General features: G+C 36.9%; 1 protein-coding gene across 2 annotated transcripts in view; it reads left to right on the top strand.

Moving 5' to 3' along the window:
• The window catches only part of LOC140136295 (adenylate cyclase type 2-like), a 253,283-nt gene that overhangs the window by 152,406 nt on the left and 82,397 nt on the right, over window positions 1-18,480 (top strand). The gene's annotated exons all lie outside the window — the stretch shown is intronic.

Here is an 18,480-nt window from a genome sequence, read left to right on the forward strand (position 1 = left end):
TCCTGGCAGATTGTGTTTAAATGCTAAGTTCAGTATAACTTTTGTGGTGAATAGTACATCAACAAATCATGGTTGAATGTTGGCAACACGTGCTTTCTACCGTATTTTATGGACATTCTACCGTATTTTTACAGAATACCGTATATATGCTAATTATACGGTACTTGTAAACATCATCGTTTTTATGTACAATGCTGGCAACTTTAATTGACGGGTATTTTACCGTCAGTGTATGCTATTAAAATGTATAAAAATCTCAACCTTTTTTTATAGAAAAGCGGGGGGTCCAGCAAAAGTGGATTTGAGTCCGAATCCATACATCACTGCAGTGTTAAATGCATGCGCGTATTTGGGGGGCTTTAGGGCGCCAGCCCCGAGGTAAAAGCAGGGTGGCCAAAAACAAGGAGCGGCGGGGAAGAAGGGGGGCAAAACAGGGCGGCAAAAAACGAAAGGCAAAAAGAATTGGGAAAGAAAGAAAGGGCGGAAAAATGTGAAAAAGTCTAAAAAATAAAAAAAAAGGTACTACACATCAAAATGTGTTGCTTTTTAGGCGCTAGCGCCGAAAATCCTTTGCTTCAGCCCCGGGGTAGGAGCGCCACGGCACGCCACTGAAAATGTATATTGAAAAAGCAAGAAACAGAAAAATAGCTCATGCAATAAGGGGCTGTGCAATAATTATAAGCCCCGGGGTAAAATTTCGAACGGCCCGCCAAAATTCGCTTGCCCCCTCGGCCTGCCAAAAATCGCTTGCCCCCCCCCCCTCTCGGCCCGCCAAAAAATCTTTGCACCCCCTTTTACACATGCCAAATTTTGGCATGTCAATTTTCAAACTTTAAAAGGTCTAGATATATGTTGCGAAAAGAAGCGAAAGCAGAAAAATTTGCATATTAAAGCGTTGCCAGTACTGTTTTCCTAAGCCTTTTAGAGCGTTATATTGAAAAGGCGCCCCATGAATGTGTGCCAAAATCGCCGCCCCCTCTCGGCTGGCCAAAATCGCTTGCCCCCCCCCTTCGGCTCGCTAAAAATTTCTTGCCCCCCAATTTCACCTCCCCCAGGGCTCATAGTTATTGCACAGCCCCTAAATAGGCCTACCTAAAAAACAAAACAACAAGCAAACAAACAGAAACAAAAACTTGCCCGATCTCAACATTCATCCCCCAGTAGGCCTATAAAATATAATAGCACGTCCTTAAAAAATCATGAGAATTTTATTGACACATCCTATACCAATTCGTTAATTGATGTATGCATAGCAGGTATTTTATGGGTGATAACGTAATCTAATGTAATGTGGCAAAACCAATGTAATCTGGCAAAACCAATGTAATCTGGCAAAAGCAATGTAATCTTCTCTGAATCTGTCAAAAGCAATGTAATCTGTAAACAATGCATAGACAATGTCAAGTAGTCCCTATATAATCGATGATATTGTACACAAACCTGTTAAATCCAATGTGCGGCGGATCACGGTATACTTTATGCGTAACTGCGGCATCCTTTGAGACTCGTGATCTCTTAGAAATGCCGACAGACGCACGCATGAGCGTAACTTTATAAGGCCAAAACAAAAAGGTTTGTCTCAGGACCCCGCGAATAGCTTTTAAAATGAGATTTACTTTTTAGTGCATTTTTTTCTTTTCTTTCTACTTTTTTTTTTTTAATGATCATCGTAGTTTCCAAGAAAAATTACATTTTCGGCACAAACAATTGGCGATCATTTTGACAAAATGTCAAAAATAAATAGGCCTACTCCAAGAACTGTATGACATCGTTCGCTCTGAATACCGATCTGGGAAAATGGGTCTTTGTGACCTATATTTTGCAAAATTTTCTGACTGCGAGGCCTCACGCACCCCAGTGTGGTCCCACAAAATAAAGTTTACGCCCCCCCCCCCCTCCCATGTTGATAATCTTCCCAAGTCTATGAATTTATTTGTACTACACAAAGTGCCCAGTTCATTCACTTTTCTTATGCAAGGCACCCATCCAATCTCATCTAACCAAACATTTTTATGTACAAAAACTACATTTATTTACCGTAGTTAGATATTTGGAGAGTAGTTTCGAAAAATTTGTTTGAAATCGCCACTTCCAAACTCACTAGAAAGTCGTCAAAATTTGCGCAAACAAGTGCCAATCATCTGATCTCTTCCGGTTTGATGTGTGCGTTGGTACCATGCGCAATGGAGCTTCAGTTTTCATTTAGACTTAGAAACCTACGGCATGGAAACACCGCGGTTATCAGCGAATCGCACGTGGTTTTTTTAAATTACGCTTTCCGAATACGGTCATCAGTACTATTTTCGTTACATATTTTATGAAGAATGAATAATATTACGGGATGAATAATTAAAGGTTCTGTTTTAGTTCTACGGACATGCATGATTCATGGGGAATCGAAGTCATAATGTAAATAAACATGGATTGGATATAAAACTAGCAAACATTTTACTGGCGATCTGTTGAAGACACAATTTTACTAGGCCATTTTCTGAGCACTGAACATGCTGGATGATGCTGAATCAGTCAAAATGGAGCCAAATTTATAGGGAAAAATTATGCATCGCACATGTTGCGATCATCTACTGTTCGATGTTGCGATGTATGATAGCAGGGAAGTGTATAGCAATTGGCAAGTTTTGCATCGCATTCGCGATGCGAAACCGCTAATTCGAACCCTGCATGGATTATACTTTTCATTTAATATTCATAACTTATGATTCTGATATTTGTAGCGTTTAAAAAAATAAACACGAGACGATTGTGCAGATTTCTCAATGCGGAAAAGGGGATTGCATGACGGTCGTGGTCAGTCGTGTATATCTGAGGTTCTCGCGATAGCCCATGTAATATTACAACAATGAGGAATATTAGGCGCATTTAGGCCTAAGTTGGTGAGTTGATATCAAAAGATAAGCTTTCTAGGACTAGGTTAAACTCCCGTGTTAAACTATGGTTAAAACAATTTTTACCGGCGATTTTAAAATGAGTAGGCCTAGGTCTATTTTCAGGGTTTGTCATATTAGACATCAGTAGCCCAGAATGGCTTCTTAATTCTAATTAGCTCTTAAAAGCTATAGGTCTAATTCAAAAGTTTGGGCGTTGTCATTGCCCCTTAAATTTATTTGATAGTATCAGAAGGCCTATAGGCCCTACGACCACGATAACAGTTCATCCTTTTGACAAATTGTCTCATATCTTCTCTGCATATATACACCCGCATCGAGCTACCCGGACAACACAGTACACTTTGTGATCGCCAGCAAAATATAAAAATACAATACAGTTATATCTTAATTATATATTATCAACTCCACAACATCATACAGTTATATGTAAACTATCAACTTCACAATATTAAGTGGACATGAGTTTCAAATCGGTGACAACACAAGTGGGTAAATACTCCCGATCGATCGAGTAGACGGTGACAATGTTTGTTCTTCCTTGTTGCCAATTAGGTATGTAAATAGATATGTGCTTGCGGCTTACCGCGGTAGGCTTCGTATTGAGTTGATGCGATGGTGTTTATTGATCAGTCTCACACTCTCGTGATAAAGCAGATTAGCTGATAGCGTCTAATTGGGTCGGTGGCCTGCGGTATAAATAAAACAATGGATTCGCGATATGCGGCGGGTCCGTTCTACTGCAGGAAACCTTATAAATAATATTGTCAGTCTACCTAAATGACCTACAATCTATGCACTCAACACAATGATTGTTTTGAGTAGAACAACACCTTTTGGAAACACTTTGCAATCCTTTTGGCATTATATACATTGATCTCAGATTATGATGAATTATCATGAAACATTTTACGACAAGGAGTGTGTCAGGAAAACACTTGAGTTGTAATATAGTATGGCAGGAGAAGTCTAAAGAGGCATACTTAACTGACTCATTTATCACAGACCTCATTCAAAACTCATTGATATCAATGGGGATTTTGATATTACACATTTGACAAGGAATCACTCTTACACTTAGATTCGGACAATATACACTTTCTTATTATGCTGTTTCAACTAACTAATATGAAATTAAAGTCTTTAAATTTGATTTAAAAAGAATATGCCACCTATTCTAGATTTTCTGTTCCTAAAATCCAGGGCCAAATGACTTAAGCAGGTTTTACAGGTTTTGCCGCTTTGTTCGCCAGTCAAGTTCAGATCCACATGTTCTCGTAGTCTTTTTTGTGGAGTTTCGTGTATGGACCATCTATCCCCCTTACTGCATCATCTTTCTTATCATGAGATGCAATAATCTTCTTCAGCTTCCAAATTTTCCATATCAGACAAACAATAGCCAGTATCATGACTATTGATAGGAAAGAAACAATGGCAGGTGATATAGCAGTACATGCATAGATTATTGAATCTGGAGAAATTTCGGGTTGATTAGTAATGTCAGTAGTGCTAGGTATCGTTGGTGAAATTGACTGTATTGGTGGTGGTGTCTGTGTCACCGGAGCGGGCACTGCAGGTGTTGTTACTAGTAGTGATGATGCTGGTGCTTGTGATCCAGGTGGCCGTGGAGCAACAGATATAGGGCCAGCCATACAACTGCGCTCAGCAGTGGGGAAGACAGTACTATTCATTAAGCAATAAAACATTGCCCCATCATCTTCATTGGTAACTCGTCTTGTATTACCAGTCTTATAGAGAAAACCGTCCGATTTTAACATTGCTAATCTCAAGTCAACTGGAGGGTTGGAAGCTCCAGGGTCACAGGTGAATGTCATGTCAGTTCCAATGGTGACCTTATACCCTGGCTGTATGCTGCATTTGGGATAATTAAGGGGTGGTAGGTATGATGGTATCTGCACATAAGTTGTGTTTTGTACAAGTTGGAGTGGATTAGTATCTGGGTGTGGCTGTGTGTGATACCCACAATGACATGTGTAATATCCTTCATCTTCTTTCAGTGCATTTCTAATGGTAAATCTAACAGGATATTCTATTGTGTACCGTGATAGATCAGCATAGTCAGCTCCCACTAACTGATTCCAAACAGTCAGTATTTTATCATTGAAGATCCAATAGCAGCCTGCAAAATGGCTCCAATCTGTACTTCCAGATGGAAATGTTGAATGGCATGAGACGTTAATGACAGGTCCCAATTCACTGTCCACACTGTGTGTCACATTGATAAACAAAGCTTGTCCATGACAGCCATTGACTGTGACAATAACCAGTAGTCCTACAACAAATACAGCAGTAGTAGACGTCATGGTTGCACTACATGTATACCATAACTAAACAATATGATTGCACTTTTCACATATCATATTGACATTGAGCAACATCAACACAAACCCTCCGGGGGGGGGGTTGGCATAGACAATGACCCTTTTACATGAATCTCTGTTCATGGATGAAACCCACTGATCAATGACTAGTGGCCCCCCTATGGCAAACAATATCGCTGTTATGAGTGCTCATATCGATTTAAGTCAAATACTGAAGGTACAAAGTCAACATCCATGGCAATTACACAACCCTAGGATTATGAATTTGCAATTTTATTGTTAGACTATCATGCCTATATTTAGCGTTAAGTTCAAAATCCAGCGAACTTTCAGCCACACACCAGTCACTCAAAAGAGTTACCTGTTCTGATTAAAATTTATTCATCCCATTTTTTCCTCATTTGAAATTGTCAAACCATCAAATTAATGCTCTACGTGCTGCCAATAGGCTTCAACATAAAAAGTCCAAGTTTTGAGATATTTTTCAAAATATTGAGAGCTATCTCAAGAACCACTGAACCAATACTAGGCTTGTTTGTACTCATTTTAATGCATTTTTCATACTGATTACAAATATAGACATGAAAATTTACATTTCTGAAATTTTTGAATTAAAGAAAAATTATTTAAACTTGTCATCTGCAGTTGACACCCGTGTGAAAAGAGTTAAAACAAGCGAAGTTGTTTCCATGTATTTTGTCATTCAGGATTTATGTACAAAAGCTGGTAGGCTATAATAAATACACACACAGTGAATCATGCTTGGCTTCATCATAGTTTTACAGAGATGCCAACATTTGGATCTTGTGATCACGGAAGATAACAATAGCAGTTGCTTAAAATATAAACTCAAATCTAAATTTAATTATTTGCCTGAGGAATGTTGGGTAATATGACACTTGATACAGTTATTGTTTACAAGAAAAGCACTTTTAGCATAACAGAACAGTTTCCAATCCTTTTGACATATCTGTGATATCAGATTATGATGAATTATGATGGAACATTTTCAGACAAGGAGTGTGTCAGGAAAACACTTGAGTTGTAATATAGCATGGCAGGAGAAGTCTACAGAGGCATACTTAACCAACTCATTTATCACAGACCTCATTCAAAACTCTTTCATATCAGTAGAGATTTTAACATTGCTGGATTAGCACATTTGACAAGGAAGCACTCTGGGAAAACCTGATGACACTGTATGATATAGTGAAATGCTAAATAAGGCAGGTATCAATTTGATACTCTAAAATCAAATTGATGTGGATACATTTGTGTCATCTATATTATTTCAACTAATACAAGCCATATCGATTTGATTATTAACCATCGATATGATCAAATTTGATGTTTATTGAAATCCAAGTTTCTTCAAAATGCAACATTAATTCCTCTTCACAAATAGCAAGAATTTATTGCTTAATGATGTTCTATAATGTTAATCTACATATTACCAGCTGCATCTTTGTTGCATTTTGAAGTATTGTCATTAATCACAGAAAACCACTGGGTAGGAGTCATTTTGATATAGTCTGTATATCAACTACATACAACAAAAACAAGGAAAAGAGGGTTTTTTCCACACCCCACATGTTTGTCAGTTCTGTGGCCAGCTTGCTAAACTTCCTTTAACTTCCAACATGTAGATGAGCACATCACTTAAGGGGGTACTACACCCCTGTGGTAAATTTTTGACTATTTTTGCATTTTTCTCAAAAAATAATAACACACTGATAACAAAAGTTATGTATATTATTGGGGCAAGGAATCCAATTACTACACTGAAATTTCAGTGACTCAAGACAAGCGGTACAGTATATATGATAGGAAATGAGGTACATCCTAGCGGTACCTCTTTTCTTATCATAAATAACGAACCGCTTGTCTTGGGTCACTGAACTTCCAATGTAGTAACGGGATTCCTTGCCCCTATAATATACATAACTTTGTTACTACTGTGTTATTAGTTTTTGAGAAAAATGCAAGAATAGACACAAATTTATCGAGGGGTGTAGTACCCCCTTAATGGTTAGTTAACCTTTTCATACAGATACTAGCTTTGTTTTTACAATACAAATTGCTTCCTGCAATGCAAAAATAATTTTCAACCCAGTTCATTTTCATGATAGTACAAACTTCTTAGAATCTATAATAAAATGATACAAGTAAATATCTTTAGCATCTTTGTCCCAAGAAAGTTATTTTGGAGACGGAATTTTCACTTTTAAGGGGGTACTACAGCCATTGCATTTTTTTGCATTTTTTTGCATTTTGTGAAGAAATGAGAAAAAGAAATTGGACAAAGTGGTATGCAAAATGAAGGGGCAAATCTTCTCGTTCAATTGATGGCATCAGTATCAATGACGCGTACATGCTTCTAATGGTATAAAAAAAAAAGTGGTACATCACTGATGTTTTAAATTCACTTCATTTTGGAAAGCTTACTATCAACGGATTTCGTTAACATTTTGGATATGTGTTGCTAACACATTAGGGAAATAATGTTGATATGTAAAATGGGAATAAGTGGTCCCTGATTTCTTTTATGACTTCATGAACTTGGTGCTCCACAACTATCAAAAAACAAACCGGTTAAAATGCTTCTATTTTCAATGTTGAGCTATATTTTGTATTTTGAACTTGCGACACTATGTCACTGAAACTTACCCAGTGGGCACACCTGACGTTGAAATCACGTTGAAATCACGTTGTATTTGCAAATGGACTTCAACCTGATGCACTTCAACCTGATTTCAACCTAGAGGTTAGTTGAAATCAGGTTGAAATTTCAACGTTGTATCAACGTCGAAATTTTAACCTGATTTCAACTAACCTCTAGGTTGAAATCAGGTTGAAATCAGGTTAGGTTGAAACTTCGACGTTGTATCAACGTTGATTCAACGTCGAAATCCTTTCCTGTGCCCACTGGGTTAATTAAGCCATAGGTAACAGGTTACCACAACCACACTACAGCAATGTTGAAAAAGATTGTATTTTTTGTCACCTATACCACCATATTAGGTAGTTTTCCGTAAGCTTCATTTTTTTTTTTTTGTTAACTATTTTATATTTATTTGCCCAATCCATCTCAACTAGGCAATCTAAATTGTACTCACCATTTACATCCCAAGGTATTTTAGAATATCCACCTCACACATTTCCATTATATATCCAGTAACAGACAAAATATCAAAATTGATGCCTCATTATGACATGTTTAATATCACAGACTATAACATGTATTCAAAATTGATGCCTGAATTTGACCTGAACCAATTGACCTATAACCTGACCTTTGATGACCTTATAGCCTTTTTTAATCTCTTTTCCTAACAACACATTATATAAGATACATACATGGTGTAGTATTAAATTGTCTATGTGGAAGAGATTAGGCCTATTTAATTTATTCAGTGTTATAATCAGTGAGTACATTTCTATAGATAGTATAACAAAGGATTTAATGTATTCTATTCATGTATTCTACTTGGACATGTTCAATAGAATAAATTATGGTTTGTTATGAAACACACATCTCAGTTACCAGGATACAGTAAACAAAAAAATATATAGGGCTAAAATGATTTTCTAAAATGGTTTAAAACCACTTTGTATGTAGAGATATTTTATAAGTTCAGGACATGAGATGATGAACATATTTATATACTTCATAAATTTGCAACAAAAAAAAGAAGATGGGTACTGATGAAAATCAGGGTATTATATCGCCTTAAGTATTTTATCACCACGATTATACATTCTTTTTACTTAAATACCAGTTACATAGTTCATACTTTCGTTTGTCCTAGGCTCTTGCATCAACATCTTCATATTCCACATTATGAGTGCTACCTAGACCACTGTCATCTGTCCAATTTGTACCAATGTGTCGCTCATACAATCTTCCATCCCCACCACTGCCTCTTTGTTTAACATTCAAATTCAGGTCCATATATTCTTGAGCAGGTAACATTGCAGTCTTTTGGAGTTCCATATATGGGCTGTCTTTTGTGTTGGTAGCTGCAACTGTCGACTTCAACTTCCAATTTCTCTGTACCAAATAAGCAATTATCAATATCGCTATGATGGCGATGATGGATGGTACTATCACAATTTTGGCACAGGTACTAGGAGAAGCTTCTTGATCTGTAATGTTGACAATGTCAGTAGCAGTCTTCACTGGTGGTGATGATGTGGGTCTTGTCGATGGAGGATGTGGCACAATTGATATTGGGCCAACTGCACAACTGTGCTCTGGTGCAGTGGGGAATATACTACTTGTCATAGAGCAGATAAGAAGAATCCCCCCATGTTCATTGCTTACTTGCCATCTTTTGGCATGCACATAAGGTTCATTAATGTATCCATCTGAAACAAACCACCCTAACTTCAAGTTAACTTGTGGCTTTGAATCTCCAGGGTCACATGTGAACGTGACATTAGTTCCAATGGTGACTTCGTATCCAGGCTGCATACTGCATTTGGGGTAACCAAGGGGTGGCAGGTATGAAGGTACCTGCACATAAGTTGTATTACTTATGCGTTGATGAGATTTGGTAGTTGAGTAATAAGCACAATGACATGCATAATATCCTTCATCTTCTTTCAATGCATTTCTAATGGTAAATCTGAAATAGTCATCTATGATGTACCTTGATGGATCAGCTCCAACTAGATGATTCCATACTATCAGCAATTTGCCATTAAATTCCCAATAGGCATTATAGCAAGTTGAAGAAGACCCGGCAAGTTTACACGAAATATCAATGACAGGTCCGAATGTATCATTCACACTATGTGCCACACTGACAAGTAAAGTTTGTCCATGGCAGCCATTGATCATGAGGAGAACCAGTAGTCCTACCAGAAACGCAGCAGTATACTTCATCTTGATGCTAAATGTTCAATTATAAATAAAGGACCAAACAACTGAATCTCTTGATTGCTAAAATAGTTACTGTTGGTAGTTGATTCATATATAGGCAAGTAGAATATATAGAATATGAGACGAGAAACTCCGAGTAATAAATCATGCTGTTATAACATAATTACGCTGTTTTATGTATTTTATTAGAATATGATGCTATATAGTCATGTGGTATTGGAAGTGTTGTGGTTTTTCCATTCCCATTTATACACACTATTTCCTCATTATATACTTACCCTGAACATTATTTTCAAAAACGTTTATTTTTCATGGAAATATAAACAACATAGCCCTGTACTCTTTAGCTATGGAATGTATGTACAGTTTCATGCCAATATTTTAAAGGACAAAAATACTGTTTCAAATTCTGTTATTACATTTGACCTTGGCAGAACATTTAGAAGTTTCAAACACTCCAATGAGTCCAGTAGGGCCTAACTTACACAAGATTATTATGATAACATGATTGATTTTCTGATGCCGAAAAATACAGCCATTCAAGAAATAATCATGTTTATCGTATATATAAGCATTAAAATCAATTTTATTGCTCTAGGTTTGATGACGTAAAATCGATAATATGTTACATATTATCGATTTTAGGTCATAAACATTACTGGTAATAGAATGGCAATAGATTGAATAACGTAGATATGTTACATCAAATATTTTACGTCTAATAAAAAGTCTGCATACTGCTTTACTGTTCTTTTCTTGGTTTCAGTATCTATTGCCTATATTATATCATCTTTAATTATCCAGGGTTGGTGTAGAGCCGTAGACCCTGGTAATATTAAGATGATATGATAAGAAACTATATGATATGGTAATAATGTTATGATATTTATAGAAGTATGTTATGCCTTGGGTAGTTTCAATATTATTCTTTATGTTGAATGTTTTCATTAATTTTTAATCTGATGGTACATCCAAAAACATTTAAATTATCGAAGCAAAGTGCAAATAAATATGAAAATTAAATAGATATCAATGGATGTTATAAAAACTACAAATTAAGGAGTGTTTGAATTGCATTCTTTATGTTAAATGTTTTCATTAATTTGAATGTCAACAAATTTTTATCCAGTCACTAAACTTATTCATAAATGCCTAAAATATGTTTTAATTATTGTTTACAAAGCTCAAAATCAAAGACAACAAATATCCCTCATTTTGTTGCCCGGTAAACATTCACCTCCAATTAAGATGGACCTAACCATTATTGTGTAGGCATAAAAATATGTATACATAAAAATACACACAAATAGCCAACATAGTTAGTTATTTTCGTGCACACAACCTTTTCACAAATTAACCAAACTTGATTTCTTTCTGCTTTATAGATTTAAGTAGACAACAGATGTACATTATCTTTACTTTAGATCCTGTTTTCTCTAAAAGTCGTACTAATTTCCTCCTGTCTTATATCCTTGCATCAACAACCTCATATTACATATTATCAGCACTGTCGTCAGTCCAATTTGTACCAATATACCTCTCATACTTTCCCCCCTCTCCACCATTCACCAGTCAAGTTCAGCTCCATATATTCTTGAGGTGGTGGCATTGCAGACGTCTGGAGCTCCATGTATTGGCCATCTTCCCCTCTGACTACATTTTCTTTCTTATCATGGGATGCAATGATCTTCTTCAGCTTCCAAATTCTCCATAACAGATAAACAATTATCACTATTGCTAGGAAAGAAATGATGGCAAGTGTTATCGCAGTACCCGCATAGGTTGTTGAAAGTGGAGAAGCTTCTGGTTGATTAGTAATGTAGGTAGTAGGATTCATTGGTGATGCTGATGGTAGTAGTATTACTGAAGGTGATGTTACTGGTGCTAGTGATGATGTCTGTATCACTGGAGGTAATGTTACTAGTGGTAGTGATCTTTGTGGAACAACATATATTGGGCCAGCCATACAACTGCGCTCAGCAGTAGGGAAAACAGTACTATTCATTAAGCAATAAAACATTGCCCCATCATCTTCATTGGTAACTCGTCTTGTATTACCAGTTTGATAGAGAAAACCATCTGATCTTAACATCGCAAATCTCAAGTCAACTGAAGGGTTTGAATCCCCAGGGTTGCATGTGAATGTGACATTATAGTTCCAATGGTGACTTCATGTTCTGGCTGCATACTGCATTTGGGGTAATCAAGGGGTGGCAGGTATGAAAGAACCTGTACATAGGTTGTGCTTTGTACATGTTGTGGTGGATCAGTAGCTATATACATGTGTAATATCCTTCATCCTCTTTTAGTGCATTTCTAATGGTTAATCTGACAGGATCTCCTGTTGTATACCGTGATGGATCAGCTTCAGCTCCCACTAACTGATTCCAAACAGTCAATACTTTATCATTCAATGTCCAATAGCAGCCTATAAAATGGACTCCTTCTCCACTTCCAGATTGAACGTTGCATGAGATGTGTGTAGCAGGTCCTGATGTAGTATCCACACTGTGTGTCACATCGACATGCAAAGTTTGTCCATGACAGCCATTGACCATGGCAAGAACCATGCAGCAATCCTACCACAAATACAGTAGTAGACTTCATGTTGATATTACACACAAAACAAAACTGGCAAACAAGTTAAATCTCCTGATTACTAAAACAGAACTGATACTATTGATTGGGTTACTCACTTTATAGAATATTATTTATTTCTACATTTCTTATGAAAGTGTTGTGGTTTTTCTTTATGCTTTCGTATTCCTTGCTTGATACACCGCTATTTCAGTTCTTAAATTCATACACCCCCTATGGAAGACATGACCTTAATCTTCCACACATGGAATGTGAATCTCAAATGGATACCTGAAGGAAAAGTTCACCACAAAAGGTCCACCATTTTTGGGGGTGATGTTGAAATTATGTACCAATAATGCTAAGTGGGATCTTCAGAACTAATATGTAGTAGATAAAGGGTGAGAAACAGACCATTATCAGAAATAATGGGCGTGTTGTTCATGACTGGTGAGATGTTAGTTGGTTTGAGGTTGAGACCCGATGAGGGTCGAAACCTCAAACCAACAACATTGAGCCAGTCATGAACAACACGCCATTATTTCTGGTAATGGTCTGTTTTGAACCGTTTATCTTACATATACGGCCAGCAAAATTAAATTGTTTGCATCAAAATATGTATATATAATTGTTTATGCCAAACTTTACTTTCTTGAATTAAAAACACTAACACTTCAGACGCCAGCATTATCAAATCAATAATAGGTATTGATCTCAATTTGCGTCTGTATTTGAAGTGGTTTGGTAGGTTATTAACCCGCTGGAGTGTATTCACCCCGTGACCATTGTTATTCAAATGATTAATGAATAATGCAAAGAGTTGTCAACGTTTGTTCTATGGTTTCAACACCATGAAATTTATATCTTAGAAAAATGTGAGTAACCAGATATTTGAAATACCTAGTAACGTAGTGTCCATTAATGGTGCTCCCCATTATGGGTAGGTCACAGTAAGGCTTTGCACTCCCAGCCTCTTGACTTGTAAGGAGTACCGCAGGTTAGTTGCGATGCTCCCCTGGTCGGGTAGTATCCCGGGGTTCTTGCCTAGTAGCTAATTAGCATGGACCGTTGAGCGTTTTTGGGTTGGGCAAGGATAAAGACAGATTCCCTTCTAGAAACTAATGGCAAGTTTACATACATGTACTGAGTATACATTCAATGTAACGATTACTTTTCATTTATGAGTATTACCTCGTTATGCTAATTATAATTATTGTAATTTGCATAAATTTAACTATGTTTATTAATTGAGCACCAGTGGTGTTATATAAAATATTACTGTTAATGTTACACGGACTGCAGTAGCCCTCTATAATGTTCTCTTGCCATGTAACATTTGCATTTAAATTGAGCTGTAAATGCATTTGTTTTGTAAGTCTACCTGAGACTAGTAACGAACTCAAATTCTACATGTATGTTGTGATCCTTTCCATAGTGTTTCTAGAATGTCCATGGTATTCCTTTTGTTTAGCTCGCAGCCCGAGACCGTTATCTTGAGCTATTGTGTTGATAATGGTCTCTGGGCAGCTAGCCACCTCCATTACTCTAGGTAATGGTTGGGGCAGCGAACCATAAACAAAAGAAATACAATGGATAATCTGTGAATAGAAAAGGGCTAGACGTATATATCTTGATAGTATATGATTACTGAAATACAGACAATTTAATGGACACATTTGCTTTGATGTACTTGTATTCAGTGCACATTAAAATCAAGCTAAAATAAGCTAAAATTCATCTCCATACTTTTGTGTTCCTCTTGATACTCTGAAATGTATTTAGAAACTTGTTATACATGTATTGTTCCTCATTTGATTCTCTGAAAAAATATTTTCGGCAGCTATTTTTTCAGCAGCTTGTATTTTCATGGATGTTTAAATGGCATACAATCTACAGTTATAGAATTTGGGCTGCATCAGGTTATGCAAAATGATGATAAGATAACAGAAATACCTCACTTTGCCACAATGTTGCTATGGAATACATGCTCTGTTGTCTGTCAAACTGATGGGAGAGTATTCATTCATAACATTCATGTCATGTCAGGGCTGGATCCAGGATGATCAAATAGGGAGGCAGAGAGGATAGCATTTGCTTTAATGGGTTTATTTTGCATGATTATAATATAGGTTTTCCCGTCCAATTTCAAACTTTGGTCGTTCAGTTTAGTATAAGTGTCATTCCTTTTCGCGCAAAATTGAATGAACGCTTACATTCTCGCTTTCAATTTAGCAAATGTGTAATCTATTTCATTTAATATGCATTCAAAATTCTAAATAGTGCACCCAAATTCGCACATTGTGCAACACATTTCGCAATTGTGCAGCCAAATTCATGTGGCCTTGAAGTCAGAGCCTATTTGGAAATACAAATTCATATATGCGGAAACAAAATGGAAAAATGTTCAATCGAATTCGCAAAGTGCAGAATCAAATCCAGAAGTTCTTAAATATTTTACAATGGTTCAAATATAAAAATGCTATTTTATTGTGTTTATATTGAACATTAGATACATGTATCGTCAACATTGTTCAAACAAGCACGTTGCTATATTAAATGTGAAGGAAAACATATTTTTAAGCAATGTTTAAAATTGCCGTATGCATAGGCCTAGTAAAAAAGAAAATGAATTATAATTAATTATAATATATATTTAAAAGCATTTTTCCGGTTTAGTTCAGAAACCATAAAGTGATGTATGTCCCATAGTTCAATCAAGCTCAGTCTAGTTAATCATATAAATTATAAAAATATAATGAAACTCTTCCTTTAAGTTAATGCTACTTCTTCTTACGATAGGTCTTTTTAAAATCGTATTTTTAATTGTATAATATGTATCGTATAAGAATAAAAACTGAATGAACACAGTCAAAACAACATCCAGAAATTAAATAGCTAAGTATATTTTGCAGTTGACTTTAAACATATCCATCACATCACGACCTGTTTAATCAGACCCATTTCGTGTCCATTTCATTTGTGTGAAAATCTGAACTATATTTAGGCCTATAGTATTTTATTAATTTTTATTAGGGGGCACCGACCATGATTGGGGGGCACTGGGTCTGATTGGGGGGCACAAGCCGTTTTTTTGCCATTTTCCTGTGGGATTAAAAAGCATTAATGTGTTTATAAATACCTAAAGTATACTTCTCATTACAAGCATTACCCATTAAAACATTTGTGTGTTTATTCTGTGTTACATAGGGCTACTCACTTTTTTTCTGCTGCAACGTAGCGTAGGGCCTATTATAGGCCTATATCAGTATACTTGAAAATGCGCATAAATTCAAATTGAATTCCTTTTCGCTAAATAGATTGTCAATGCATGAAATTGAAAATAGGATTAACAACGTATCGCAGTCCCTCGTGCATCTTTGGCGAAATTGATTGCCTATTTCTTTAAATTAGACGTCTAATGGTGAAATTGAAACATTCGAGAACGAAATTGAATTCACAATAATGAATTGTTCTGATCATACATTAATTTGATTAAACTAAAATGAAATCGATTGCTCATAATGCGAAAAAAGAAATCGGGATTCGATTGCGATCATTCAATCTTCGCGAAAAACGAATGACACTTTTATTAAATCGAACGCACAAGTTGCGAAATTGACCAGGAAAACCTATATTATTCAAAAGGGTGTGGCACCCTTGGAATTGCCCCTGATAATTAAACAATTTACGATTATAACATGATACTCTCTATATTTTGTTCAGCTCACAATAAAAGGCAAGATTTGTAACATCATGGATTGATACAGAATAGCATATACACAGTTGGGTGCAATACCTATGCAAAAAATCACTTTTCATATTGCATGACTGATGTGCGCTTTTGAGAATTTATGAAGCATGTCAAATATGCTGCGATCAAGTGATTATACATTCTGAGATTGAATAAAGTTGTAAACACTCTTTTTTATTTAATAATAAAACATTTTCATGTTAGGGTGGCTAAAACTGCCAGTTTTCTTCAAGGATGTTTGTGTTTGTTGGTGTTACAACCATCTTGCTTCAACTGCCCAGGTGATCGGGATCTGATCAATTAAAGTAGGGTCTCTGGATCTGATCAACTGGACAAAAGGAGGGTCTCTGGATCTGATCAACTGGACAAAAAGTAGGGTCTCTTGATCTGATCAACTGGACAAAAAGTTGGGTCTCTAAATGGTAGGGCACGGTGGCTCAGTGGTTACAGCCTTGGACTCATAATCCGAGAGCTTGCTCGACGTGCGTGGGTTCGATTCCCCGTCCCACCACCGTGTTGTGCCCTTGGGCAAGGCGCCTTTGCCTCGCTTGCCTCACCCCACCCAGGTGCAATGGGAAGCTGTTAGGGGTAGTCACAGTTGTTGTACTGATGGACCCTGCACCACTTGTAGGCTGCAAACGTGGTTCTGACATATTCTAATGACGGCGGAATAAATGTAAAGCGCTTTGAGGCTGTTTACGGTATAAAGCGCTATGTAAATATCTACATTTTATTTTTTTATTTTTTAAATCTGATCAACTGGACAAAAAGTAAGGGTCTCTGGAGCTGATAAACTGGACAAAAGTAGGGTCTCTGGATCTGATCAACTGGACAAAAAATAGGGTCTCTGGATCTGATAAGTTGGACAAAAAGTAGGGTCTCTGGATCTGATCAATTGGATAAAAAGTAGGATCTCTGGATCTGATGAACTGGAAAAAAGTAGGGTCTCTGGATCTGTGGACAAAAAGTAGGGTCTCTGGATCTGATCAACTGGACAAAAAGTAGGGTCTCTGGATCTGATCAACTGGACAAAAAGTAGGGTCTCTGGATCTGATTAACTGGACAAAAAGTAGGGTCTCTGGATCTGATCAATTGGACAAAAAGTAGGGTCTCTGGATCTGATCAACTGGACAAAAAGTAGGGTCTCTGGATCTGATCAATTGGACAAAAAGTAGGGTCTCTGGTTTTGATCAACTGGACAAAAAGTAGGGTCTCTGGATCTGATCAATTGGACAAAAAGTAGGGTCTCTGGATCTGATCAACTGGACAAAATGTAGGGTCTCTGGATCTGATCAGCTGGATGAAATGTAGGGTCTCTGAATCTGATCAACTGGACAAAAAGTACCATAGGGTCTCTGACTCTCTGGTTTTGATCAACTGGAGAAAAAGTAGAGTCTTTGGATCTGATCAACTGGACAAAAAGTAGGGTCTCTGGATCTGATCAACTGGACAAAATGTAGGGTCTCTGGATCTGACAACAGGACAAAAGTAGGGTCTCTGGATCTGATCAACTGGACAAAAAGTAGGGTCTCTGGATCTGATCAACTGGACAAAATGTAGGGTCTCTGGATCTGATCAACTGGACAAAAAGTAGGGTCTCTGGATCTGATCAACTGGACAAAAAGTACCATAGGGTCTCTGACTCTCTGGATCTGATCAATTGGACAAAAAGTAGATTCTCTTGATCTGATCAACTGGACAAAATGTAGGGTCTCTGGATCTGATCAACAGGACAAAAGTAGGGTCTCTGGATCTGATCAACTGGACAAAAAGTAGGGTCTCTGGATCTGATCAACTGGACAAAAAGTAGGGTCTCTGGATTTGATCAATTGGACAAAAAGTAGGGTCTCTGGATCTGATCAACAGGACAAAAGTAGGGTCTCTGGATCTGATCAACTGGACAAAAAGTAGGGTCTCTGGATCTGATCAACTGGACAAAAAGTAGGGTCTCTGGAACTGATCAACTGGACAAAAAGTAGCGTCTCTGGATCTGATCAACTGGACAAAAAGTAGGGTCTC

Source organism: Amphiura filiformis, chromosome 16 (assembly GCF_039555335.1).
Source record: "Amphiura filiformis chromosome 16, Afil_fr2py, whole genome shotgun sequence".
Classification (NCBI taxonomy): Eukaryota; Metazoa; Echinodermata; class Ophiuroidea; order Amphilepidida; family Amphiuridae; genus Amphiura; species Amphiura filiformis.